We start from the raw sequence: 27,283 nt of genomic DNA, 5'->3' as shown, positions 1-27,283 counted from the left end.
GGTAAAGAGAAGTAAAGGAGATGTGGCCCCTTGTAAACCAGCAAACCTGGGTGATGGCCAGGGTCGCCTCTGGTCCCAGAGACCTGCTCGACACAATAGTTTTCCTTTGCTTTTTCTTTCTAATTTACTTCCTTTTCCTCCCCCCCCCCCACCCTGCCCGTGTACTCTCCCTGTTTCTTTCCTTCTTCCTTCTTTTCTCACTTCCTTCCCTCCCTCCTTCCTCTTTCTTATTGTAAGCCTGACTCAGTATTTGAAGTTACTAGAGCAGAGGAAAAAAAAAACACTTTCAGGTTGATTTCTAAGTGGATTTTCTTGTCTTGAGTGCGAGAAAATGAAGTGACCCTTGTATTATCATTTCTCAGCTAGTCGAGTTTGTGTTGAAGATAGTTTTGTTTTTCTAGGACATCTTTGAAAAACAAAACAGAAAAGCCACATGGGTTAAGATTCACAGGTTTAAAGAGACAGCCATCTCTTGGAAATTGGCCCTTTGAGATTTTCTGTTTTCTCACATGAAGTATATGTCATTTGATGGGGATATTTGGGAGGATGGGAAGTTTGAACCCCGTTTCTGGACTTCGAGAGAAGGGTTGCTCTAGCCAGAGATGAAACTCCTAACTGCCACCTTCATCATGGCGCAGGAGCTGGCGTGCATCATCCTCGCATCCCAGGGACACTGACACACAGTAGGTTCTCAGCCAGCATTCGTTGGACTGAAGGTTGCAATGAAATAAGGTGGCTGTCCTTCACAGTCTCTTGTATACTTGTACAAAATGAAATATAATGCTGAAATCCTGATGCAGATCATTTCCTTGAGCTGCCATGAAAGAAGAGGGAGAAATATTTTTAATGGCAAAAAAAGGAGCGTATATTGTTCCTTTTTCTTCTTGTGAAATAAAATCACACCTCCATGTTTTACCTGCACCTCGTTTCCAGCTAGGCCATACCAATTGGCAGGATCACACTGGTTAAATTAAGGGCAAATATACTGATAGAAAGTATGAAATTGAAGCATTGTAGTAACCTAAGGGGTCTAGAGAGTGAAATTCCTAATGGGGAATAGGGGGAGCTGGGGAGACAGAGGAAGAGGAAGGTACATTAGTCTCCTAACCTAGGGATCTCAGCTGAAGAGTAACGTCAGTGGTCAAGGTCTTTATGGTCAACAAATAGCTTTAGGTAAATAACATTATCGCAAACAATAGTTAAGAGGCCACACTCAGAACAGTTTCTGGTGTTCACAGGATCTTAATTGTACAGAGAATGACATCAAGGAAAATAAGTAATTTGTTTACCATATCCCTGGCTCACCTTTAAAAACCTAAAACCAATAGGAAACTTAAGACAGAGAGAAAAAGAAAAAAAAAAAAAGAAATTCATTTGGTGCCAGCATTTTTTCTAAGAGGAGACAAGGGGGCTGCAGGGCAATATTTTTCTTTTTCTTTTTAACTTAAAAGCGTTACATAATTGTTTAATTTTTAGTTTTGGTGCTTGTGCTGCCAGTAAGCATGGAGGTATGTAGTTGATATATTTGATAAGGTGAAGTGTTTTGTTTTGTTTTGTTTTTAATAGCAGTTTTGGAAATGGAGGTTTTATGCTCTGGAAAAAATGAAATGCAGATTTTTCTCCTAGTTGTTGATTTCTGATTCTTGTAGGCTAGTAATGAGGCAGACTCAGGCCCCAGAACTACTCCCTAATTTTCTTGTCTATTATATTGACACATTTCATTTAATTTAGTATGATGGCAAACAGCTGTTGAACTATTAATCTTTTCTCAGCAAAGCTGGAAAAATATCTTTTAGATTACTTTGCTAATGTATACTAAAAACTAAAATCAACAGAAATAAATTAATGAGTGGTCAAATGTACATTTGCATTAAAATTTATGGAACTTCAAAATGGAAAAAAATAGGGTTTGTATCCCACTGCCAATTTTTTATGCCTAAGCAAAAATTAAATGTAGCCAAATTTGTATTGCTTTAGTGATTATAAGTTGGAGGGTCAATTGTATAATATTGTTATTATTAATTTTTTTCCTCCAGGGAAAAATTACGCTTATAAAATCTGTGAGGGGGAACCAGCTTATACTTTTGCTCTGTGTTCACTTACCTACTGTTCTAGGTAGCTATAGGTGAGTAGAGAAACAGACGCAGTACTTACCTGGAAGTGTTCTGCAGGTTTGAATACAACACTAGAGATAACTTTATTCAAAGTAAGCATTTTCAGCAGCTTTTTTTGTTTGTTTGTTTGTTTTTTACAAACATTAAATTTTACTAAGGTGCAGTTGTTTGCCAGGCCTATATGATCTTTGCAGTGCAATCTTATCTACATTGCAAAGTCTGATACTACAGACCTGACTGCCAAAAATGCAAAAATAGATGCAACTCAATAGATAAAAATGAAAATTAGCTTAGAGTGCACACGTTGGAAAACATCTCAAGTGAAAAGGAGGGAGAAAGGGCGTTCTTGCCCTGAATTGAGTAGGGTCTGCCAGAGTTCACTTACTTTCCATTCAAGATTGGATGAGTGGTGGAGATGGAAATTTCTGTTGTGTGAGACGGTTGCCGTGCCTCGTGTCTCATGAGCTCTTCTTATTGGCGTGGGGCGGGGCTGCTTTGTAGATCTCAGCATTACCTCGAGGACCCGACCATCGCAGCTCTGTTTTCTTATCACCATTTGCACTCTAACCAAGTTCTCACCGCTGGAGAAACCAATCCCTGGCGACACACCTCAGCAGTAAAGCACACGATTTTCATTTTCGATTTGAATTGTTTTGTGTCAAAACAAAAAGGTTTGGGGCAGGTTGCAAAACAGTAATTTCAAGTCCCAGAGCTAGGGTTTTCCCCCACCCAAATGGTGAACATTTATGGTGAAAACCTCCAATTTCCTCTTACAGTAAACATGAAAATTATGATTTCACTCAGAGCCTGCATTTTTTCCCAATCTTAATGGCAAGAATCTGCATACACTTGCTTGTGGAAATGTCATAAATTGGCCTCCGATCAATTCCTCAAAGATAGTACACACCAAAGTACCACTTTCAAATTTTTAGCCCTAGTGAAATAAGATTTAACTCTTGTCAGTGATGTTTGCCTTTCCACATTCAGGGCCAACAGCCGAGGGATGAGCAGAGATATATTCTGTATCAAATTTAAACCACTTCATTACATATTGTTCTGAAGAGTAAGCAAAAGGATATTAACGTTTTAGTAATAAGATGGTATGACTTCACCATCTTAAGAAAGTATATGTATATATGAGCATTTGGTCAATCGATGTGGAATGAATCCTGTACCCTGTTGGTTACTTGATCTAAATTAATAAACAAATGTTTTTCTTTTCACTTGTGCCATATGTTGATCCCAGTTACATGGGCAGAGAGAGGCAGCTTGTAATGTTTCTTAAAGGATTATACACTGTTTTGCATAAGGGAGTATGCAGATGCAGGAGTTAGATGTGCATGGTGCTTCCTTTGTGTTTTAGGAAGCTTGATTTCGGTTGTTGATTTCATCTGACACAAGCCATTTTTATTGAACTTAGTAGGTCTGGTAGAAAGTATGCTAAGTGGAAAACATTGTGTGAACAGCTTTCACCCACCGATGAACGCCCCCCCCCTCCGCAAGCTGAAAATTGTGGTGCTTTTATTCATTTTGAAAGGTCCAGAGTGGCATAAAGCATCTTGTCTATAAGAACTAACGCTCTTGCAAGGGGGAAAAAAATAAGCCTCTGCTTTAATGAAATTAGAGATGTCGTGGATGTTAACCAAACAAAGACACGTTCAAGTAGCAGTCTGGTTTCCAAAAACAAAGGCCTATGACTCACATGTTATTCCAAATGAAATAAATTGACAGACAACAAGATGAGAAAAAGTTCAAAGGCAAAATGTGAAACGCTTCATCTTGACTTTTTCCGTCCAAGTTGTTGTTATAGTCTTGAAGAGCTCAAAGGCACATGGTCCAGTAAGTGGAGGTCTTGACACTGGTTTTTATTAACTCTGAGAGTCTTTTGCCATTAAATAGAATTGAGTTCTTTGGTTGGTTTTCTTGCATCTCTCCCAGGCAAATAGGTGGTTGCTACTTTGTCTTGACATTCAGATTTTGATATTCTCTTTTGTTTTCAGGGTAAGAAGTGACCTTTTGAGGTGACTATAACAGAAGATTGCTTTACAGAAGCCAAAAAAGGTAAATGCACATATGATTAGTGGAATTACATCTAGGACTCTATCTACCAACTTCTAGGCATCTTAATTCAGTTCTTTTCGGATCTACATAATTATCAAATACACATGTATTTATTTGTGTGTAAGTATGCATGTAGCATATTTTCAGAGGCCTTTAAAGAAAAGATTGCTCTTAACAAATGGTTCAGATAGTCACATTTTCCGCCCCCCCCCAATATTATCACTTTCCCCCTGTTTGTGGAAGTCGAATTTTTTTTTTTTTTTTTTTTTTTTTGGTTGTTGACTTGGTAGGTTTAAAGTTAGAAAGGAATATTCACATCACAAAAGTGGTGATTCATAAAATTAACTTGCTGCAAACAGGAGTAACGCATGTCCGTCTTCTGTGCTGAAGTGGTGTCATCCGATGGATGTTCATCTGGCTGGTTTATAATCCCTTCTTTCAGAAATTAATCGTCAGGCACCATAGCAACACGCCGCGTTGATGTAACTGCCGTGTGGCGTGGGGCATGTCCCTGTGATGCCAGCGCTCATCTGCCTTGTTCTCTTGACCTTGCTTGAAAATCAAATGAGTACTTGATTTTAAAATTAGAAGTTTTCGTAGAGACTAGTGTAGCTCGATGAATTAAAGCTAAGTTAAATTTTCTCAAACTCACTTCTGGGAGCAGGGGCAAAGAAAGCACTCTGGTTAAAATGGTTCTGGAGGCTACATTTTTTTTTTTTATTATTCCCAAAGTATCTCTCCGGTGAGGGCAGAGGTTGCCTCCCTCAAGTTCATCTTGCAGGTCACTTTCAAGTGTGATGTTTCTCAAGGAGCAAGCGTCTTCATTTTACTTTTGAATCTTGGCCAATGGTGTTTCCATTTGATTGAGTAGATAGATCTGTGTCTGCTTTAAAACACTTACTTGCCAGCCTGGTTACGACACAAAGCCTTCGCTCAGATCTTACCAAATTAGAGTTTATGAATTTGTAAGATACAGACTTCTCATTCTTCAGTTGAGCAAGGTTTTTTTTGTGAAACTTTGATAATATGAAGATTCTTAGATCGGTTTTGTTTTTAATCTCACCCAGGGTTTGGGGGTTCTAGAAGGCATTATCAAGGCAGGGGTTTGTTTTTCCAGTTGCATTCTGGCACATTTGATTTGGGCCCAAAAAGTCCAACCAACTTTCCTCATTTCACTGTCTTTGTTGTTTAAATTAAACCATGTGGGAGGCACCTAGTTGTCCTCCAGAGAGGTTATGTTACCTTTCAGATGTTCTGGCATGGAACGGGTTGACTGCAACCAGTCATTGGGGCTCTCAGGTCCTACCTAGCATGATTTCTGGCAAAGCACTTCCCAGTTTCCCAGTTTTAGTCTACTTCAGGGCTCTGCAGCCGCCTTCTTAAAAGGCTGTCCAGTCAGTATTTCCTGTCTTGTGGGCATTTTGTCTCTGCCACGGTTAGCCAGCTGCATGTTGTGTGTTCTGGTCTCTGTGATCCCTGCAAGATCTCAATCCAAGGTGTTCCTCATTGAAAGCCATGCCAGATGCTGAACTCATTTTGTGCTGTTAGCAAAGGTTTCTGGTGCAGCTAAAAACTGTGATGAAACAAAGCTGGAAAAGTGGTTGAAAAGATGAACTATCGCTCCAGCTCCAAAAATGGGCTTAATGAGTAGGTTTTCACTGTTTTATTTGGAATCACCTGTAAGCATAAATTATTTCTCTCCTGACTGATGTCATTATGATGACCTTGCTTACACCCATGACGTGAAAATGTTTACATTTGTGCAGTATGATTTTTCCCAATTCCATGATACTGTTCAAGGTTAAAGATATCATGAGTCAAGGGCAAGTTTGGGGGAAAAAAAGTTTTCAGGAATTTGTCATTAGTTGACTAGGAAAGGTAGTCCATGCGGAGGAAAAAACAAGCTTTTTTATAATTACTGTGCAGAACATGGTGTATTATACAGTATCCTGCAAATCAGGAAACCTTTGTCAAATTTAAGGAGAATAGAAAAATTTTGTCCTCCTGATGCCTCCTTTCATAAAACAAAGGAAGCTGAACGACGCACTCATCTAATTTTTCTTTTTGTCTTGACTGCTAGGAATCTCAGAGTAAGAGTTTTTGCTTAAGGTTACTAGTATTTTTTAACTTCAACTTTTTGTTGATATTCTGCTTTTAAGTCAACTTCATTCTTCCTACTCACAATTAACATTTTATTAACTGTTTTTCTTCTACAATGTCAGTTCCACTTGTGTTTTGACTCCCTTTTCAGTTTTTTTTTTAGAAATAAGATATATAGAGAAATAAATAATAACCTACATGTACTCTTTTACCTTTTAACAAGCTCAAGGATCCTTCGAAAACTAATCCTTACATATCTTGACCTCTTATACATGAAGGAAAAAAAGATTTGTTAAAAATATAAAACAATTTATAAAATGGATAGAATGCTTAGTGTTTCTTCCCAGTGAACAAACCTTAAGCAAAGATACTGTGCTGTCCAGTGATGGTCAAGAGACCAGCACCATCTTACACACTACTCAAAGGATAGAGATTTCAGATACCAGGAGCTCCTCAGTCGGTGGCATGCCCAAATTCGAAATCTGGGACTCATTAACAGTCAGCATAAGTGCAAATAAATGTGCCTACAGTGGCACTCTGGGAACAACTGGTTATGTGCATAAAAGTGGCCAGGAAAATTCAGAAAACCAGATGAAGACATTTTTCCAAGTTAGATTCAGAGGTCTGAAAGATCATAAATAACACTCATCATACTTGGTAGTGATAGAACAATTTCTTCCAAGTAGATATGAGCACTTTACAAAATGGGTCTGGTTGCTGGCATCCCTGAGAGGTAGCCAGTAATTATTATAATCCCCGCTTTACAAACTGGGAAACTGGTCACATTAGTAACTTATCCAAGGTCATGTAAAATACCAAGACTGGAGCTAAAAGGACAACTTGGTCTGGTCACAATTATATTGATGCCGTTCTATCATGGCTGCCTTGGTTTGGTGGTTTAATATATAGGTTTCTGTGTCATTTTTTTCCCCTGCTTCCCCCAAACATTTGCAATTCACCCACACAGTTTTTTGCTAAAACTTCAAATCCAATATGTGAAATGCATTGTCTTGGATTCAGTTCTGAATGACAGTGGGAGTTAATTGATGATAATCATGAAGCTCATATAGATTACAGTTAAATGGTTATTCTTTAAATATTGGTCATCTTCAAACTTCATTTTTTGTGTTGCTTCAGTTTCATAGTCAGCTTGTTAATGAGAAAGTTAAAAACAATCTAAAAGAAAGGGCGATCACTGCAGTTTTTCTTCCACCCCCAATATGAGCTATTTTTTTGTTAGATTAAGGAGCGATACGGCATCTTTATAGACTTCACTCATTGTGTCTTACATACTACAAATGATTTCTTGGTTACGAACAAAGTTAAAAATAGCCATCCAGCCATTTTAAATGTATTCATTGGTTCTTTTGAAAGTGTATATTTACGCGATTCAAATGTTTACTTAGTGACAACGATATTCCGAGTGAAATCCATTCAAAATGACCTCTTTATAGCATTAAGCATTCGAATTATTTGCCTATTCATGAAGTTGTTATAAAGACACTGGGAAAGAGTGATACCAGCTGACCACGTTGGCTGAAACGACTAGTCAGTTTAGTTAAGCGTTGAATTCCATCCTGCCTCCCCTTCATACTCATATACCCATGCCTGGGTTGTAACACTCAGAGTTAAGACTAGGCTGATATAACATAAAGACCCCAACATACAATGGCTTTAAATCAAATAGAAGTTTACTTCCCTGTCTCATCTAATAATCTGGCCCGTCTGGCTTGACTGGATGGGTTCTTTTCTCTTTTGTGCTTCTCTGCTTTGGGCCTTTGTCCTTATCTACATGGTTGAAATACAGTGAAGTCCAAGGCAAGCAATTTTCTTTGAAGCAAATGATTTAAAAATTGCACACATCACATCCATTGACGTTTAATTGGTAAGATTATGATCATTTCACAAGAAGCTGCAAGGACTGCTGGGAAATGTCTCTAGCCGGGTAGCCAGGAGCATGGGAGAATTGGAGAACAGATTTCAGGCGACAGTTAGGACACAGGCAACTTGATTGGTTGAAATGCCTCAGTCCAGTAATTTCATTCACTCATACATACATACAAATGTACATACTACATGTGTATATACGTTAATTCTTACTGCAGGTATTTTTTGATGATTGTGTGCTAGGTGCTAGGATTATAGCACTACATAAGCAGGATACCGCCTCTGTCCTCCAGGAGTTTATGTTGTAAAGGGGAAGACAGACATTATGGATGATGGTGACAGGTATTCGCAAGGGCAAATATTGGTTGCTATGAGAAGGTGTTCTCTAACACGGAGACCAGGGTGTCAGGAATTTATGTATTTTACTATTATCGGAAAGCTAAGTTAGACTAACTTGATTTCCTTGTATCTTTCATGCCAGTGTTGTTGTGAGTGTTATTAGGCATGTTAATTTTTTGTTAATAGCTTTACGGAGATATAATTCACACACATTACAGTTCACTCATTTGAAGTGTACTGTTCAATGGTTTCTAGTATACTCACAGAGTTTGTAACCATCATCACAATCTAGTTTTAGAACATTTTCATCACCTCAGAGAGAGACCCCATACCAACTAGCAGTTAATCCCTTCAACCCAGCCCCAGGCAACAACAAATCTACTTTCTGTCTGTAGAGTTTTACCTTTTCTGGATATTTCACATAAATGGAATCATACAATATGTGGTCTTTTGTGACTGACTGCTTTCCCTTAGCATAATGTCTTCAAGGTTCCTCCAAAGCATTTAAATTTTTAACTGTCCTACAACCTCAGAGTTGTGTGAGTTCTTACTCCTAAATCCAGCCAAATGGTGGCCTGAAATATTCTCACAAGGGATGGCATTGGGGGGAAAATTACTGTTTTCATGCTGTTTATATTTCCATAGAAATAGACTTGGCCTCCCAACAGTTAAACTTCAGAATTTAAATGTTTGCATTTTAAGTTAGCTGTTTTTAAACATTGTTAGCCATAATGCTAAACTCAGTAACTCTGTAAACAAGAGCTGTCTCTCTTGAATGTTCGTTTCAAAGAAAATAAATTTTAAATATTGATTTCCAGAGAAATATGCTCAATAGAGTTCTTTTTCAAGCAGAAGTCACTTGTTGAAATGTACATGAAGGCGAGTTTTGTAGTGAAGACAACATTTGCAACAGTTATCAAGTAGCCATGTTTTTCACAGCGAACGGTAAAAATACAAATAACACATGGTTTTAGTCATGTTTTTTAAATGACGCTTTTGCTCTTTCGTCTGCCAAGGGCACAAATATCGAAACTGCCTACCTTGAGCATCTTCGGAAGAAGTTCTCAGCTTAGGTGAAAACCTAACAGCTTACCAGAGATGTAGGAAGTATTGCCTTGCTTTGGCAATTCAAAAATCTCAGAGAAAATCTGAAGCTCAAAAATGTATAAAAACAAAACCCTGTTTAGGGTAGCACACCTGTGGTAACCCTGAGTGCATGCTTTCTAATGTATCTAGTAACATCCAGGACCTTAAAGGAGGAAATGGTACATCAGTGGCAGAATCCTTATTTTGAGTCTGTTTTAGAAGTCGACACCTTCTGCCCAGGGCTGAGTTTGGATTTGAAGTTGATGGTGTCTTTTTAAAAGTCTGCTGGTGAGTAGGACTTTCATAAACGGAAAATGAAATTAATCATTTAAGTTTGTACTTCTCTGTCCTTGATCTGAACTATTGTACTTCCACGGCCTTTGCATGGGTTGAGAGTGAGGGGGAGAAAAATGAAAAACTTGAAGTATTTGTGCTCCGTTCAGATGCACTCTTTTTGAAGTGTGAAGGTTATGCAGACTTTCCCTTGTATGTTGTATATTAGCATGTGTATAATTACAGGTAGTTAGATGTTTTGTTAATCATCTGACAGTGGAGTGAGTTATTTAAAATTACCTTTTAATTGGGCTTCCCTGGTGGCGCAGTGGTTGAGAGTCCGCCTGCTGATGCAGAGGACACGGGTTCGTGCCCCGGTCCGGGAAGATCCCACATGCCGCGGAGCGGCTGGGCCCGTGAGCCATGGCCGCTGAGCCTGCGCGTCCGGAGCCTGTGCTCCGCAACGGGAGAGGCCACAGCAGTGAGAGGCCCGCGTACCGCAAAATAAAATAAAAGAAAAAATAAAATTACCTTTTAATTAAAAAAAATCTTGCATCATTGGATATGGACTTTGGTGATTTCGGTTCATGGACTGGCATGGATATTCACTTCCTCACCCTTCCCTCCAGCCCGCTCTTTTCTGGAAGTCAATTTCTCTTTTAAAGTATCATGAGCAGTCGCTGGAGGCCAAAGGAAGTGTCCAAAAACCCAGTCATTACAGATGACATTCTTTAAAGTTTATTTAGAGCAGTGATTTTCACAGGGCACATGGGGACCCATTTGTGGGTTGGGAAATCAATTCAGTGGGCTGTGCCCAAGAATTAAAAAGAAAAATAGAATAAGTATAGAATAGAGCAGGAAAAAAGTAGAGTCGAATAGAGCTGCACTGTCTAATGTTGAAACCACTGGCCACATGTAGCTATTGAGCCCTTGAAATGTGGTTAGCCCAAACTTACATACTGTAAGCTTAAAATCCACAAAGCCTTTCAAGGAGTTTGTATGGAAAAAAGAATGTGAAATATTTGAATAACTCTTCTTTATTGATTGCACATTAAAATGAGCATAGTTTAGATACATTGGATTAAGTAAAATATTAAAATTAATTTCACGGTTTCTTTTGACTTTCTCCAGTATGGTTCCAATTACCTGTGTGGCAGGCATTGTATTTCTGTTGGGCAGTTTTGCTCAAGCTGATGGGGAATAGAGCAGTGAATGACACAGCGACAAGGCCTCTGCTTATGGCTCTAGGGGGTGTGGCCAGGTAGGGGAATATAATAAATAAATACGAGGTGACAGGTGTGGTGGAGAAAATATAGGCGGGTAAGGGAGGTCCAGTTGCCAGAGGGAAGGGGATTGCAACTGTAGATAGTCAGGGTAAGTCTAACTGAAGCACAGGCATTTGAGCAAAGACAAGGCATGTTCTCAAAAGAGTACGTTGGCCACTGTGGCCAAACCAAAGTCGTCCAAGGAGGAGAGTAGTGGGGGACAAGGACAAGAAGCAACAGGGCCAGACCTAGTAGGGCGTTAAGGCTCACCGGACTCTTAATCTCTTAGTGAAGTAGGGAGCCGTGCACAGGCTTTGAGATGGGACAAGATGTGAGTCACGCTTTAAATGGATCACTCTGGAAATGGGTTTTTTTTGTTTCTTTAAAAAATAAATTTATTTTATTTATTTTTATTTTTGGCTGTGTTGGGTCTTCGTTGCTGTGCACGGGCTTTCTCTAGTTGTGGCGAGCGGGGGCTACTCTTCTTTGCGGTGCGCGGGCTTGTCATTGCAGTAGCTTCTCTTGTTGCGGAGCACGGGCTCTAGGCGTGCAGGCTTCAGTAGTTGCAGCACGCGGGCTCCAGGGCACACAGGCTTCAGTGGCTGTGGCTTGTGGGCTCTAGAGCGCAGGCTCAGTAGTTGTGGCCTAGTTGCTCCACGGCGCGTGGAGTCTTCCCGGACCAGGGCTCGAACCCGTGTCCCCTGCATTGGCAGGCGGATTCCTAACCACTGCACCACCAGGGAATCCCTGGAAGCTGTTCTGAAAGTAGACGGTGGGTGGGTGAGATGATAGGCAAGAAGACGTGTTAGGAGTCCGCTGTGATAATTCTCAGTGAGACAGGGTGACGGCCAGGATCAGTATGGCAGTAGAGGTGGCAGGGGATTTATGAAATTCTAACAGGTTTAGTTTGGTAGTTATATTTTGAATTTATCTGTAGGTAGAATCCAAGGATTTCCTGGAGGAATGGATGTGAAGTTTGAAAACAGTTGCATCAAGGAGTACTCCGAAGATTTTTGTCTTGTGTGATGGGGTGGTATCAACTGATGGATTGATTGTGGTTAGAAAGAAAGAAGTCAGATAGAAGACTGAGGCTTTTCAGTTTAAGCAGCTGCGGGAAGGATGGGGCTGCCACTAACCAAAATATGGAAGCCTGTGGGGGAACAGGTTTGGGGGTGTTAAAGGAAAAAATTACTTAATTTCCCTCGTTAAAGACGGTAGTGCCTTCTTTATCCGGGACCTTCCCAATAGGTGTAGGGAACGCTGCAGTGAGGTTTTATAGGAGGAAGAAGAGACTGACCTCACCTCCAGATACAGCATGGGCAAGTGAGAATTTGTAGCCAAGAAGCAGGGTGGGGGGGGGGGTGTCAGTAGATGGACAGTTTCCGGAAGGAAACATTGGGAGTAAGGGGGGATTCTGGCTAAACTGATCTAACAAGATTCTTGCTGCAGATAAGCTAGGGTGACTCGACATCACCTGGAGGATGGTGGAGAGTGAGGAACCCTGTCAGATATCAAGGGTGATCAGATATCAAAGGTGAGAGAGTTCTGGTTAAACTGACTGAGCAGGGTTCTTGCCAAAACTGGGCTTTACAAGGAAGCACACGGATGGGTTCAGAAGCCTGATTCAAGTTTGGTCCAGACAAGCATCTTTGTCGAGAGTGGACAAGGGAAGCAGGGGATACCAGGAGTATAGCTGTAGACATGTGAGGTTGGAGTCGCTTATTTCTCACCCAGTCTGAGATATCAAGTGGGCATTTGGATATGTGGGTCTATAAATGTCTTAGCTAGGGCTCTACGTTGAGGCTTTATAAGAATGTCTAAGTGTCAGTAAAGGCATGAACCTAGGTGAGCTCACCAAGGTGGGGGACAGTGGTGTCGATAAAGAAGAGAAGGGCTCCAGGATGTGGGTTCTGAAGCCAACACCATTAAGAGGTTTGAGCATAAGACACGGAGGAGAGGTCAAAGATGGGAGGAAAACTCCGGGACTCCAGAGAACCAGAACCCCATTGAGGACGTTGTTTAAAGGAGGAGAGCACTGGCACTTGTATACAGTGCTGTGCAGAGGTCAAAAGCAATGATGACAAAGAACTGACCACTGGGTTTCTGAACATGAAAGTCATTGATAACCTTAACAGGAGTCAAAAGTGGTTGAATCTCACTCCTGGCTTCATACAGCTACCTGTCTGCTTTTGGAAATTAGGCATCTAGAATGATTTTTCCAGGAATAGTGCCTGCTCGGCACTCTTATTTGTTAAGATCATCACATGTGCCTCCACCTCTTGCAGCCCCACTCGGACAGGGTCTAGCTCTGACCTTTAGGTCATAGGACAGCCTGTGGGAAGTGATCAGAGAGAAACTCACTGTTTCCTGATGGAATCCTGTGCATTTTGCGCCATGCGACTCATTCTCTAATCCGATGGTTCAGATATTAAATACAAATAAAAGGCAGGGGTGAAAGGAGATGTATATTTACATCTCGAACTTAAAATGCGTTGTGTTTAATCATCTAAAGTACATCATAGCTTGGTGTGGTTAACCTGATCTCTAGATAAGTAAAGTACTAGTTGGTGCCTGAGCCACACATGAGTCTATCACCTTTACCTTATACTAATATAGGTAGTCTTTGATGGGTTCATCCATCTTTCAAATTAACTAAGAGCATCAAAGACTCTGGCTCATTCAAAACTTCTGAAACAGTTGAACATTTTCGAGATTTCTAGGCTGATCCCAAATCTTTGAGCATCTAGGAAATTGTAGGTAAAATAACGAAAAACATGTATTGTCACTGTTTAGATACTAAATACCATTAAGGTGGTATTGGGTGAGGAAAGAGTATCCTCTCTTTGTGGAAGATGATAAATGTACTTCTTAATTTTTTTTCATGATAAAATGACATTAAAAGAAAATAGAAGGGGATGAAAATGTAGGAAGAAAATTTTCACTGGTGACCTCACCTAAATAGTTCAACATTTTATCTGTATCCTGCCAGTGTTTTGTATATATAGATTTGTTTATATGTACTACTTGTACTGTATATACTATTTTGTTTCCTGCTTTTACCCTTAAAATATCATGAGTGTTTTCCCAAGTTATCACTGTTGTATCTCGGTCTTATTTTTAGGGTATCTTGCTGATTTCCATTCTTGTGTTGTCTGTTCCTGCAAGGATGGGTCTTCTGATTCCCTCCAGTTACTAATGATGGCCAGTATGCCTGTGTGGGATGTCTCAAGATAGCTCAGTCTCTTGAATTAGTTTTAGAAATACGATGTTGGGATTTTAGGTTATCACTCAGTTTCTCCCTCTACTTTCAAGTAATATTAACATGAATTTGAGACACATAAAATCATCCCCTGGTGTCGACTGCATGTGTTTTCCATAATAAGGTGAGGTACACTTTGCATTAACTTTGATTTCACAATTTCTGGACCTTAAGTCGCTCGGCATTTTTCTCTTCTCATGTTTCCCACTTCCCCAACTTGATTTCCACCGTGGGAGCAGGGAACTTTGCGTCCTTTCAAGGGACAGCCATTCATCCTCTCTTTGTTGCGTTATCCCAAACATCACTCCTTCTCTTTTCCCAGAGCAAGCCATTACTTTACTTTGCCTGCATTTGCATCTCCAAAATTTGCTTTGGTTGAGTTTTGGTCAGTTTGTTCTGGAAAACTCAAATGTCTTTACCGCTTTTAAAGTAAAAAATTGAAGTTTACTTGCATGCCGCGCCTTAGGGGCACTGTCATTAATTGTTTAGGCAACGTGTATTTATTGAGTTCCTGGGAGGTTCATGGTGTGTTTAAAATTGAGCTGTGTACCTCTGTCCTTTGTGGCCATTCCCCTATCTAGTACTGAGATCCCCAAATGGCCACTCAATGAAGTATTCTTAGATTTGTAACTTCAGAGAGAACCAAGGAATGTTAGCCTTCTCTGGTCAATTCCTTGTAAGTTACTGAAGATGAAACTGAGACCCAGAAAAGGAAAAAGGTGTTCCCCTGGCCACCGAGTAATTGTAGCTGTCTGTTTTGGGATTCTCTCTGTCTTCTAATATACCTCTTCCTTCCTTTTATGATACAATATCAAAAACAAGTGGAAATGTTAAAATTTCACTATTAAAAAGTTCACTGTTTAAAAAAAATAGACCTGATGAAAACCAAAATGTATTTTTTTATGTAGATGGCCCTTTCTTAAGTTTTATTTCCAACGCACTCTCCTTTTTCCAGCTGTGTTAAGGGAAATTACACCATTTACAAGTGTTTAAAAATATTAAATATGAAAAACAGCATCTAAGTATGTTAATTCAGAAAATGCCCACTTTTCACTTTCCTCTCCCTCCCCTCCCTCCCCCCCTTCCCTCCCCTCCCTCCCCCCCTTCCCTCCCTTCCCTCCCCCTCCCCTTCCCCCTCCTCCTCCTTTCTCTCCATCTTCCTCCTCTTCTGCCTCCTGTTCTTTCTTCTCTTCCTCCTTGTCCCTCCTCCTCCCTTCCTCTCTCTCCCTGTCTCTGTCCTTCCTCTGAAGCCTGATCTTTTCTTAACAAGGATATTTAATGAAGATGTGTGTAATGTTAGAATCTTTCTGCCAGTTGTAAATAGTTGAGTATTGTACATAGCATGAGAATTTAGGTGTCCACTCTCTCCTTATCTGACTGATTAACCCCATTGAGCCACTCCCTTGTGACATGTGTTTTTCCAAGGACTGAGACACAAAAAAGGATTATAAGGTGTGTTGGTCATTGTTTTTGAGGTGCACACTGTCTACCTGATTGGAACTGCTTAGCTCTGAAGTCTCCCTCCCCCTCGTTCTGGAATGGGGTTGACATCTTCTCTTTATTTATTTCCTTATGTGGGATCAAAACACATAAAGACCAATATAGAATTGTCACCTTGAAGGGTCATATAATTTCATTAGTTTAGTTCTTATAATGTTATTAGTAATAGAACATAGAATAGGAAATTCTTGTAAACTTTTTTTTTTTTCTGATTACAAGTGGAAAAGCCAGCTCATTATAGGGAATTTGAAATTGTAGAAAAGTTGACCAAACACAAAAGTAAAAATAATCAAGAATCCAGACCCTGGGGATAACATATAGTTTCTTCAGTTCCTTTTTCGTTGGATGTACACATATTTAACAAAATTGCAGTCGTACAGTATATAGAATTGTGTATCCATTTTTTAAATTTAACATTACATCGTGAGCATTTTCTCATGTCATAAAGATATCTCAAATGACTGCATGCTACATCATTTTTTTTGGATATAATAAAATTTAATTAACTCTTCTTCAGTGTTGAGTGTGGGAGTCATTTCCAGTTTTTCTATAATATGTTGCAGTAGGCGTATCTGTGCACAAACATTTATCAGTTTCCATTTCTTTAGATAGATTCTATAGGGGGAAATTTCTAGAAAAAAAGTGATGGAATTCTTATAGATTTTCCATACATGTTATCAGTGTACTTTTCAAAATGCACCAATTTATACTTCTACCAATACTGAATGAGAATATTTATTTCACTGCAACTTTGCCAACACCAAGTTTTATCGTTTTTTGTTATCACTTAAATCATAGAAGAGAAAAAAGTGTATGTCTGTTTTTTTCTTGTTCAATTCTTTCGTTACAAGTGAAGTCCAGAAGTTTTGTTTCTTGAGGCTGTTTATATTTCTTCTTTTAAGTTTTCATAATTTCGGGAGCAGCCAGGGTTTCGAGGAGTGGGGATGGGGGAGTCCAAGGTGCTGGGCAGCTAGAGAAGGGGTCCTGTTATGGGGAGGTTAGTTGACCACTGGCTCTTCTGCTAGAATTTACAGAGTAATTCACTGAGTGCTACATTACAGCTTAGATCTGAGTGCTAAAATCCTGCAAGGCCAGGCCAGTGGCATTCTGATGCTCCCGAAATCCCGTGGAGAGATCTGGGGCTCAGAAGCTTTTCCCAAACTTTGATGCTTTAAGTTCAGTCCTTTATTCAGTAAATAATTATTGAGTGCTTACTTATTCCTGGCACTGTGTGGGGCAGCAGGCAATATTTAGTAAGCCAGAAAAGGGAAGCTCTTCTGTAAATAAGGTGGCTGTGTGCCTCATTGCTTTATGATGTGCACGAAGAGGACAGATCCGCGTGCGCCCTTAGCCCAGTTAGAGCAACTAGCTGCTCATCTTATGTCTGTTACCACCGGCATCTCAAATTTAAAAACGAAACAAACAAACAAAAAACAGTGTGCAGGGGCTTCCCTGGCGGCGCAGTGGTTGAGAGGCCGCAGATCCCATCTCTAGTCTCCTTATCACCCGCGGGATAGGGCCTGTGCTCCCCAGCCTGGGAAGTTTCTCTCCGTTTCTTTTAGCCTCTTTACCCAGTGAGCTAGTATCTTCCAGCTATGTGGTTGCAGAAGCTTCGAGAGAAGCAGGGCTGTGTCCAGCTAAACAGTAAGACCCTGGGGACAGCCCCTTGGGCTCCAGGGAGCTCCTCTGATTCCCAGCAGTTTAGCGGGGGTGTTGCTGAAGGTTGAGCTCCAAAGGCAGTGAGGGCACCGGCAGTTGCACTCCCCCGCCCCCGGTGTTTGCTGTTAGTCCCTAAGCCCAACCAGCTGATTCTCATCAACCCTGAATCTAAGGATTAAAAATTAGCACATACATACACACATATATCTGTGGAAAGGGCACTTCCTCGGGCTGTCTCTGTCCTCTCCGAGATTTCCCGCGCTCGGCGCTGATGGAGGGCAAGCAGGCCCCCAGGCCAGGACCACCCTGGGCCCCCCCTCCTTCATTGGTCTTCCCCACTCCCCGGAATGCGCTTGGAAACCGTACTCCTGTCTGTGTATTTGCCTGGTTCCTATCACCACCGTTTCAAAACACGACCAGTTTCTAATGGAAAAATAAACATTTCTGATGCCGAAGTGAGGAAGGGGTAGCTCCTTGTTTTGGACCAGTGTGTCCTGCCCCCCACCAGAGAGGGCGTGGTTTGGGGGGGGCTGCCTCTGAGTTCGGATGTGTCCATCCTAGGGCCTGCTTTTGACTTGCTCACTCAGTGGTCCCCATCTGTGACACGGGGACAGTGAAAGGCCCCGTCTCGTCGGTGTGCTGTGAAGATCACAGAAAGAACAGTGTGGTTACGTGTTCCGGTTTAGAGTTCTGCCTTGGAGGCCCTGTCCTGCTACTTTTCAGCTTGGCGATGTTGAGGAGATAACTGGAACTCTCCAAGCCTTTTTTCTTTATCTGAAAAACTAGGGACTAAACTAGTACCTCCCCTTTGAGATAGTTGAAAGATTAACTGAGTTATTCCAAGTCAAACGTGCTTAGGGCAATGCTTCCTATATAGCCAGTGTTCAATATTGTCAGCTCTTTTTATTGGTGGCACAGTGCATGGAATGTAATAGGTCTTTAAGTATGTTCATGATTTTTACTACTGATTCATTTTAAAGGTAATTAAAATATTTTTAAGTGGCTGTTTTTATCAGGGAGCCTAGTGGGAATAGGAATGAAATAGGCTTTCCCCCGGCCCCAAAGAGAAAACCAAAACAAAAACTTTAACATGCTAAGTACAGAGAAATGGTTTTAGAGTTTTTCAGAATAACATTATATTTCTAAATCATCTTCTTCTCCTTCTCATCACCCATCTGGCACCCACAGGTAAGGAGGGGGCCCATCCAGAGCGATCAACCTGGCTTATTTTTGCCAATTTGAAGCAGCCTCTTGGCTACAATGCAGCTTCAATCTGAGTGCTACAATTGTAGAAGTCCGGGCCATGGACACCCAGATGTTCCTGAGTTCACACGGAGAGATCTGGGACCCACAGCTTTTCGAAACCTAAAGCTTGTGATCGAAATAGTGTGAACAGGTTTTCCAGGGCTGTGCATGGGATTCTTTGGCTCGGGCCTGATTTTACTGTAGCTCTTACACGTGGAGACTGCGTTAAATGGGACTTAGGTCGCGTCCCTAGCACTTTACACTGAGGAACTTGGGTAGACACTGCACTGAGTGTTTACTGTGTCCAAGGCCAGGGATAGAGAGAGAGACAGAGGCTGAGAGAGGGAGGGAGGGAGGGAAGGGAGTGCGCAGGGCAGGGAGCAGGAATTCATAGCCATGTGGGAGAAAGTGAACTTTCCCACTACTTACATATGTTTTGAGGGAGCAGAGGGTTGGCTCTTTGGGATACACCTGGCTGGAATGACCTTGACCCCCACTGTGCCAAGGTGTACACGTGTGTGCGTGCGTGTGTGCACGTGCATACACCTGCATACAGGGCAGGTGGCGGCAAGCCCTTCCTCTGAAAGCTCCAGCATCCGTCGTTTTCAACAAGGATGGGGGAGATCATCACGAGGGCTACTTCATGTTCATGAAACCTGACAAGCAGTTCTCTCTCTGTTCCTTCAAACGCCAAACAGGTTGATTTTTCTGTACTTGTACATGGTAATTCTCATAAAAACAAACAGTAAGAAAAACAGAAGTGAGGAAGTAAACATTACTGCACATTCTCTGCCCCCAGGATCATGACTTGGACCAGTTTGGAGACAGTACTTCTAAACATCTCCCTCCTTACCCGTCTGTTACTGAAAAAACCTGTGCTGTCCAGTATGGTAACCAGTTGCCACCAGCAGGTCTTGAGCAGTTGAAATGCGGCTAGTCTGAATTGACATGCGCTGGAAGTGTCAAAGCCACACCAGCTTTTGAAAAAAGAAACTGTAAAATATCTCTTAAGTTTAGAGATTGATTATAGATTGAAATGATAATATTTTAGATATATTGGATTAAATAAAATACACTGGTAAAATTAATTTGCTCCACTTTGCTTACGAAATGTACCTACTAGAAATGTTTAAATTACATTTGTGGCTCACGTTATATTTCTCTCTGGTAGTTGGGTGTAGGAATATCATAGTTTTAACAGGATGATGCTACATTTTCCCTGTTTTTTTAAATATAAAAATATGTTCTTAATATCTTTCTGTAGCAGTCGATATATGGCAGCATTATTATTACCTTATAACTGTGTGCCGATAAGGTACAGTTCATTTAACCAGTCCCACCTTGTTGGTTGTACAAAGTTGTACACAGTAATGCCGATGAACAGACTTGTGGATTCATCTTTGCAAGCCCATCTGATTCTTCCCTTAGGGTAGGGCTTCTCAGCTGGAGGACTGTAGACGTTTTGGTCTGGACGATTCTTTGTTGTGGGGAGACTGTGCTATAGACTGTGGGATGTTCAGTGGCTTTCCTGACCTCGACTCACTAGATGTCAGCAGCACGTCTGTCCCCCGCCCCCGTCCCACCCACCCTGGACGTTGCCATGTGTCCCCCTGCGGGGCAGAATGACCCCAGTAGAGAAGCACTGACATAAGGCAAAGTACCAGAATGTGAAATGCTGGGTTCAAAAGTATGCGTATTTAAAATTTAGATAGATTGATAGATATTGATACATATTGAAAATTTTATGTCTATTCCCACACTGTTTTCTAGAAGAATAGTATCGATTCGTATATCTGTCAAGAGTAACCGTGATCCTTGTGAAATGCTTATAAGAAAGACACTTAAGAAAGGAGGGGGCTGGGGCTTCCTTGGTGGCGCAGTGGTTGAGAGTCCGCCTGCCGATGCAGGGGACACGGGTTCGTGTCCCGGTCTGGGAGGATCCCACATGCCGCGGAGCGGCTGGGCCCGTGAGCCACGGCCGCTGAGCCTGCGCGTCCGGAGCCTGTGCTCCGCAACGGGAGAGGCCACAGCAGTGAGAGGCCCGCGTACCGCAAAAAAAAAAAAAAAGAAAAGAAAAAAAAAGGAGGGGGCTGGGTATTTAACTGCTAACTTATATGTTGGCAGTTTGTTTAATGGCTTTCCTGAGATCAGCTCTTGTAAAGACCATGGCGGAGGCAGTCTAGGTATTTTCTTGCGGAGACCAGCTTGGCAATGAGGTGCCGTGGGCCATCCTAGCTTAGCTTAGCATAATGTACAAGGCTTCTGTGCTCATAAAGGAAAAAGAGATGGTAGAATGGCAGAGGGAAAACCTCTTGTTGTTTTCCAATTTAGGACTTTTCTTCTAGTGAGAAATGGGAATGGTAGTAAGTGATGTAATAATCGTAGCTAATTATTGAATGTTTGCTCCGTGTCAGGCACTGGGCTTAGTGCTGTTACATGTAATTTTATTTAAACTTAACAAAAACCTGGCTGTTGGGTAAGTGCTACTGTTTTTACCAGATGAAGGAAGATGGGCACAGAGAGGCGGCTGGCGGTTCATCGGGCATGCCGAGGGTCACAACCTTAGTCTGTGGTGTGGCCAGGATTTGAAGTCGGCAGTCCAAGGTGACCACACAATTCATTTATTCACTTTTCCAACAAATATCAATATTTGAGTTTCTCCTATGTGCCAGCCACAGCGTTTTTTGCTGAGTTATAGGAGAGAGCCAAAAACGATGCGATCTCGGCCTCGTGCAGGCGGATGGGGGCTGATAAAAGCTCTTCTGATGAGGATTAAGGAATGTTGGAACGTGATGCCTTGAGAGCCTACACTTGGGGGACTTGCCCTAGTTTAGAAGGTCAGGGAAGGCTTCTAGGGGAAATAATGATTAAAATGAGGTCCGGGGCTTCCCTGGTGGCACAGTGGCTGGGAGTCCGCCTGCCGATGCAGGGGACGCGGGTTCGTGCCCTGGTCCGGGAGGATCCCACATGCCGCGGAGCGGCTGGGCCCGTGAGCCACGGCCGCTGAGCCTGTGCGTCCGGAGCCTGTGCTCCGCAACGGGAGAGACCACAACAGCGAGAGGCCCGCGTACCGCAAAAAAAAAAAAAAAAAAAGAGGTCCGGAGAAAGAGAGAAGGGTGGAGGTTATGGGGGAGCCAAAGAAAAGGCACATCACGTCCCGTGTGTTGAGATGCGCTGTGGTGTGTGGAAGGAAGTGGCCGTGTGCAGAAGGTGCTGAGCTGAGCAGGAAGCCAAGGACAGGGTTGCAGAGGCAGAGTGTCCACGGATCTGTGCTTCCCAGAGCAGTTTTGTCTGTCTGTCTGTTTTTGTAGTGAGGGATACGTGAGGTAAGGTGGGGTGGGATTAGGGGAATGGAGTACACGATGAGACTTGTGTTTTGGGACGATCAGTCTGTGACAGGTTAAGAATGCCAGGGGGCAGCGGGCAGTAGATACAGAAAACTAGTGAGGTAGGCAGTTACTGATTCTCAACAAATGATGAGCATTTCTGCTTCACTTATTTATTGATGCTTCACAAACTAACCTGAAACTTAGTGGCTTAGACGGCAACCGTTGGTGCAGGATTCTTCCATTCAGGCAGGGCTTAGCAGGGATGGTTTTTCTCTGCTCTGCATGGTGTTGACTCAGGAGTGCATTCACCCAGGTGCTTGGCTGTGGCTGGAATGTCCAACCAAGATGGCTTCACATCCACACTTGACACTTGGTCCTGACCGTAACTTGGTTCTCAAGTTGACCTCACCATCAAGATAGACTTGGGGTGAAATAGGACACTGCCAGGTTTCTCAGGACCTAGGCCCAGAACCGGCACAGCACCCTTCACTCTTTTGCATTTGTCAAAGCACGGCCAGTCCACACTCAAGGGGAGGGGGAAAAGATTCCACCCTCCTGATGGGCATGTGCACACAAGAATGGGAGGAGTCACTGGTAGCCAGCGTTGGAGGCAAGTTGCTGTGTGCCAGACACAATTCAAGGCCCTGAGAAGAGAGCACTGTATGATACAGAAACTACTTTCCTACTCATATGGCCTTACAGAGGGAGACGTTACGCAAATAAACTAGAGCAGTGTCAGGTTTAATTTACTAAGCTGTGAACTGAGACAGTGGTGTGTCAGAGAGTGGCCGAGTAGGTCAGTGGCCACGTTAGACTATTGGACTGTCAGGGCAAGTGACTGAGGAGGTAACGTTCCGTGGTTAGATCGAGATGAGGTGGCTTAGAGAACGTGTGTTCCATGCAAGAGCAACTGCTAGTGCCGAGTCCTCAAGGTGGGAGTGAATGCGGCATGCTTAAAGAAGAGAGATGAAGCCAGCTTGGCTGCAGCCTGGTGTGTCAGGAGGGGAAGGAGGATGCTGTGTAGGACAGATGAACGAGGAAGAGGCTATTGCAGAAGACCAAGCGACAGAAGACTGTGGATGGACTGTGATATTGATGGTCAACAGGCAAGGGAAGAAAGGCTTTAAGAGATGTTAAGGAGTTAAAAGCAGGCAGCCATCACTGATGGGTTGAGTAAATGATAAGACAGGGAGGGAGTATTTCAAGATGACATCTCAATCTCTGATGTGAACATCTCTGGATGGAGGTACCATCGGATGAGTTAGTGGAATGTTGGGAGAGCCCTAGTGTGGAAGAGGAAGATAATGAGATTGGGTTGGAAACATCTTGGGTTTTTCAGGTTGGAACCACTTCCTTTTATGTTGTAGTGTGAAAGGATGGGGGACCACTTCTCCCACCTCTGGGGACCTGGGCTTGTGACTGGCCCGCCACGTGGAACTCCCAGGATGTGAGACGACCCAGAACACTCACGTACCATCAGGTGTAGGCTGATGTGACTTTCTAACAGGTCTGTAAAATGTATTCAGTTTTTAAAGGGTGGTGGGTAGAATATTTTACCAGGTACTTGGGGGTCTCCTGCAGTGGCTATTAGCTGGTATTCTGGAATTGTGCTCTTCTTTTTGTTTTCAGGGTCCCTCAGGGGCATCCGATCATCTGGCCCTATCAGATGGATGCCAGGAAAAGGGAAGCCTAGGTAGAGGGTGTGTGAAAGGTGATGGGCATTTATTGTTTTAACTGGCAAGGTTGCAGACTCTAAGTTCACAAATATAGTAGCAAAAATCAACTGTTGCTTCTAGGGATGTATATTCACCCAGCTGATCAAAGGCCCGCGTACAGGGATATAACTTGCAGCATTGTTTGGGAGAGCAAAAGCAGAAAAATTCCCTAAATGCGTGTCAGGAGGGAAGGGGTAAATTATGGTCTGTCCTGGGTTGGGGGTGAGAAACACACGGGGATTGTGCTCTGCAGCTGTCAAAAAAGGATGGAGACCTGCATGTGCCGATGTGGGAATATCTCCAACATAGCTTAAGTAACCCAGTGGGGAAATATACCACTCTTCGGGTAGAAGGCAGAAAAAAAGTACACATACAAAACCCTATGATTGTATATGTATAGAATATTTCTGGAAGAGAGAGACAAGATATTGGTAACAGTGGTTGCCTTTGGAAAGGGAAATCGGCGGTTGGGGGAAGGAATTTATAGCCTGTGTTTACCTGTTTGTGCTATTTGATTATATACGTATGAGTCTAATACCCATTTGAACATAGTTCTTCCAGGATGCTGAAGTGTTATTACCTAAAGGGCAGAAAACCCTGGGGGAAAAGATCAGATACTGGGTTTTGATGATGTCTCTTTTTAAATCCTTGCTTTTGGTAAATGTGAAAATCAGGCGTGATTGCTGATTGATTTCAAAACCCAGTGATAAGAAACAGTTGATTCAGCCCAGATCAACCACGTCCTCGCTCCAGATTCCCAACTCTGCATGGCTTGTCTCTTATATAATGCTTGTTTTATCGACTTCCATTATCTAAGTATCATCTAGAACGTTTTTTTTTTAATTGCTTGTCATCTAAGACTCATCCCATACTAGCTTAAACAAAAAGGGGCTGTATGTGACTGTGTAATTGAATAGGTCGGGTGTAGACCTGGCAGGGCTCAATCTAAGTCCTAAAGCCTCATCTTTACATTTCTCCCCTCTGCTTTCTTCTGTGTCGACCCCATTTCTAATGGGATCCCTTTCCTGGAGGTGATTAGGTCCCGCAGCTCCATCCTTGCAACTTTCAGCTTGAAGGACAGCCGGGAGGGTCTCACTTGGTGTCCAGGCTCTCAAGCATTTGTTCTCAAGGCTTCCTTTAGCTCACATGCTTGTTGGGGCGACGTTGCAGGTCAGTTTCCTTTTGGCAATGCAGTTAAAACTGGTAAATCCCAAGCTCCTACTATATTCCCAGTTCTCGAGGCCTGGAGACACTAAGACGAATAAAATATTTGGGCAGGTCTTGAGGAGCTCACAGCGTGTTAGAGAAGGTACAGAAGCTAATGTGGAAACCCTTTTTGATGTGAAATATTAGACTCGAAGGAATTCTGGGGAGGGCTCATCTCCGCCTGGGAATATTAGTGGGAGACTTGTGAAACAGGGACACTGGCATGAAGTCTTCTCTGAGAAGAACTCCCTCATGCAGACAGGTCAGAGGAGTAGGCTGAAGGCATTCCGGTATTAGACTCGGGAGAGCAGACAATTTTAATTTTCATCAAGTTCCGCTTATCAGGCTTCAGAACGGCCGGTGCGCCGTCCTCCTCTCATCTCGTGGCCACCGCCACCCCGCTGGACCAGACCTTCCAAGGTAGTCTCTCATCCTCCGAATACTGGAGCGTTTTATTTCTTGGCCCTTCTTTGGCAGAGGCATGTATTACTTTGTATGTTACTCACTTCTCTCTTTTCCCCAGTTCCCTTTCTTGCTCATTGTCTGGGCCACACAATTAGTGCCCTAATTTCAAGCAGTAGTCCCCCCTCTAGCAAAGGGGTTGCGTTCCAAGCACAGACTCTGTCATCAGAAACTTTGTTCCCAGCTACTCCAATAATGCAGGCAGCCTAGGGCTGTATTCAAGGAAGACTGAAGGGCGGTGGGTTCAGCATGAGAATAGCCAACTCTTTTTGCTGGAAAACACGTTACAGTAGTCTGGAACCTGACAAAGGCAAGGAGTTCAGAGGAGGAAGGAAAGCAGCGTGATTTGTGGCTAAGGTAGTAAGGAGGAAGGGAGAGGGCCTGGGCATGTATTAGACGCTGGGGTCAAATTTTGTTATGAGGGTATGAGGGTATGCGTAACATGAGCCAGACATGTGTGAAGGAAGATCGTGGCGTGTGGAAAGTAAAGCATCGTTTGATTGTTGGTCCAACTTGCTCCATCCCAGCACCTCTTGGCAGGTAATTCTTGGAATCTGAGCTTGAGCACAGCCCAGTCTTAGACCTAAGTGGTCCCTCTCAACAGACCTGAATCTGGCCATTCTTAGGTGGGTCACATGAGACTAGAAGGATGTGTACCTCACCATGTCTGCTCATCGTACAGCAGAGGGGATTCAATACCAAGGAGAGAGACGAATCTACCCCGGTGGGTGTGTGGCTTCTCATTAGTTCTCATTTGCATTTGGTGAGAATGGAGGAGACTCCACTGTGGTGACGAGCAGAGCCATCTCCTTTCTGCAGGTACTACATCTACCAAACCAAGGAAGGCCATGGCCGTGGGGCAACTGTCTGCACCTCCAGAAGTAGTAAACTAGAACTGAGCCCTTCCTTACCAGTTCTGGGCAATGTTACCATTGAAAAAGGGTATCAGTAAAAATGTTGGGAACACTTCTGTGCCCTCCACTGATGCCAAACCCTAGGCAAAAAATGCACCAAGGTCACTCTTTAATTGGGCAAGAGCTCTTCACTCCGGGCAGTTATCAGAAGCTGACAATATGAATGTTTGCTCTTTGGTACAACACTTGAGTGCAGCTCACTGATATTAAAGGGTTGTTGGCCAGTGGGAATTTCTAGTTTTGATTGGGGACCAAGGCACTGAGTCCTGTGTGAGAAAATGAACCGGGGGTGGTAGGCATTAGTGTGGGACACAGGTCTTCTCTGCAGCTCCTGGGGCCACCTGCTGCTGCTCGTCCTACCCTTGCACATTGTGAGACCCCTGGAGGCAAGGACCAGATTGGTTTTGCTCACGGCTGTTGGATATAGACCTACACTTAGCCTCGTGCGGACCATACGATTGACCCACCCATGATGCCGAGGGCCTGGCAGGAGCAAATTATGCATATTATTTTTCATTTTCATTGTTATATAAATTTTCCCCGGTGATCTATTTATCAAGGTTTTACTCTTCACTCTCTTATAATTGGAGACTCTATTGCACAAAAAACCCCATTATTCCATGTGTATAGAATGTTGTCAGATACAGTACTGCCTTGTTCTGGGGTTATTTTTTTGGGTGTATGCCATATCTTAAAGTCACTCTAAAATCCCAATGGGTAGAGAACCTGTCTTTTAAGAATCTTTTGATTCCTGATTTAGAATATATAATAGGTGCTTTATAATTGATGATTTTCCCCAGTGAAAAATCTCTTAAGGTTTCTTGAGTACAAGAGCAATGTCTTAGATGTATTCCTCTCCCCTGCCCGGG

General features: G+C 42.7%; 1 protein-coding gene across 8 annotated transcripts in view; it reads left to right on the top strand.

Annotated features, from left to right (window-relative positions):
• FOXP1 (forkhead box P1) overlaps positions 1-27,283 on the top strand; it is a 502,532-nt gene that overhangs the window by 171,662 nt on the left and 303,587 nt on the right. For 6 of the 8 annotated variants that reach the window (XM_089918159.1, XM_030762349.2, XM_022572558.3 and 3 more), the window contains exon 2: positions 4,115-4,175. The exons of the other annotated variants lie outside the window; for them this stretch is intronic. The gene's annotated coding sequence lies outside the window, so the exon portion shown is untranslated. The remainder of the gene's footprint in view (positions 1-4,114; positions 4,176-27,283) is intronic. 8 annotated transcript variants of the gene reach the window in all.

The sequence above is a fragment of the Delphinapterus leucas genome, chromosome 10, assembly GCF_059928025.1.
Source record: "Delphinapterus leucas isolate spDelLeu-1000000601 "Yukka" chromosome 10, BTC_Dleu_Yukka2, whole genome shotgun sequence".
Taxonomy (NCBI): Eukaryota; Metazoa; Chordata; class Mammalia; order Artiodactyla; family Monodontidae; genus Delphinapterus; species Delphinapterus leucas.
The sequence above is the reverse complement of the archived record's forward strand: the minus strand, read 5'-3'. Positions and strand labels throughout refer to the sequence as shown.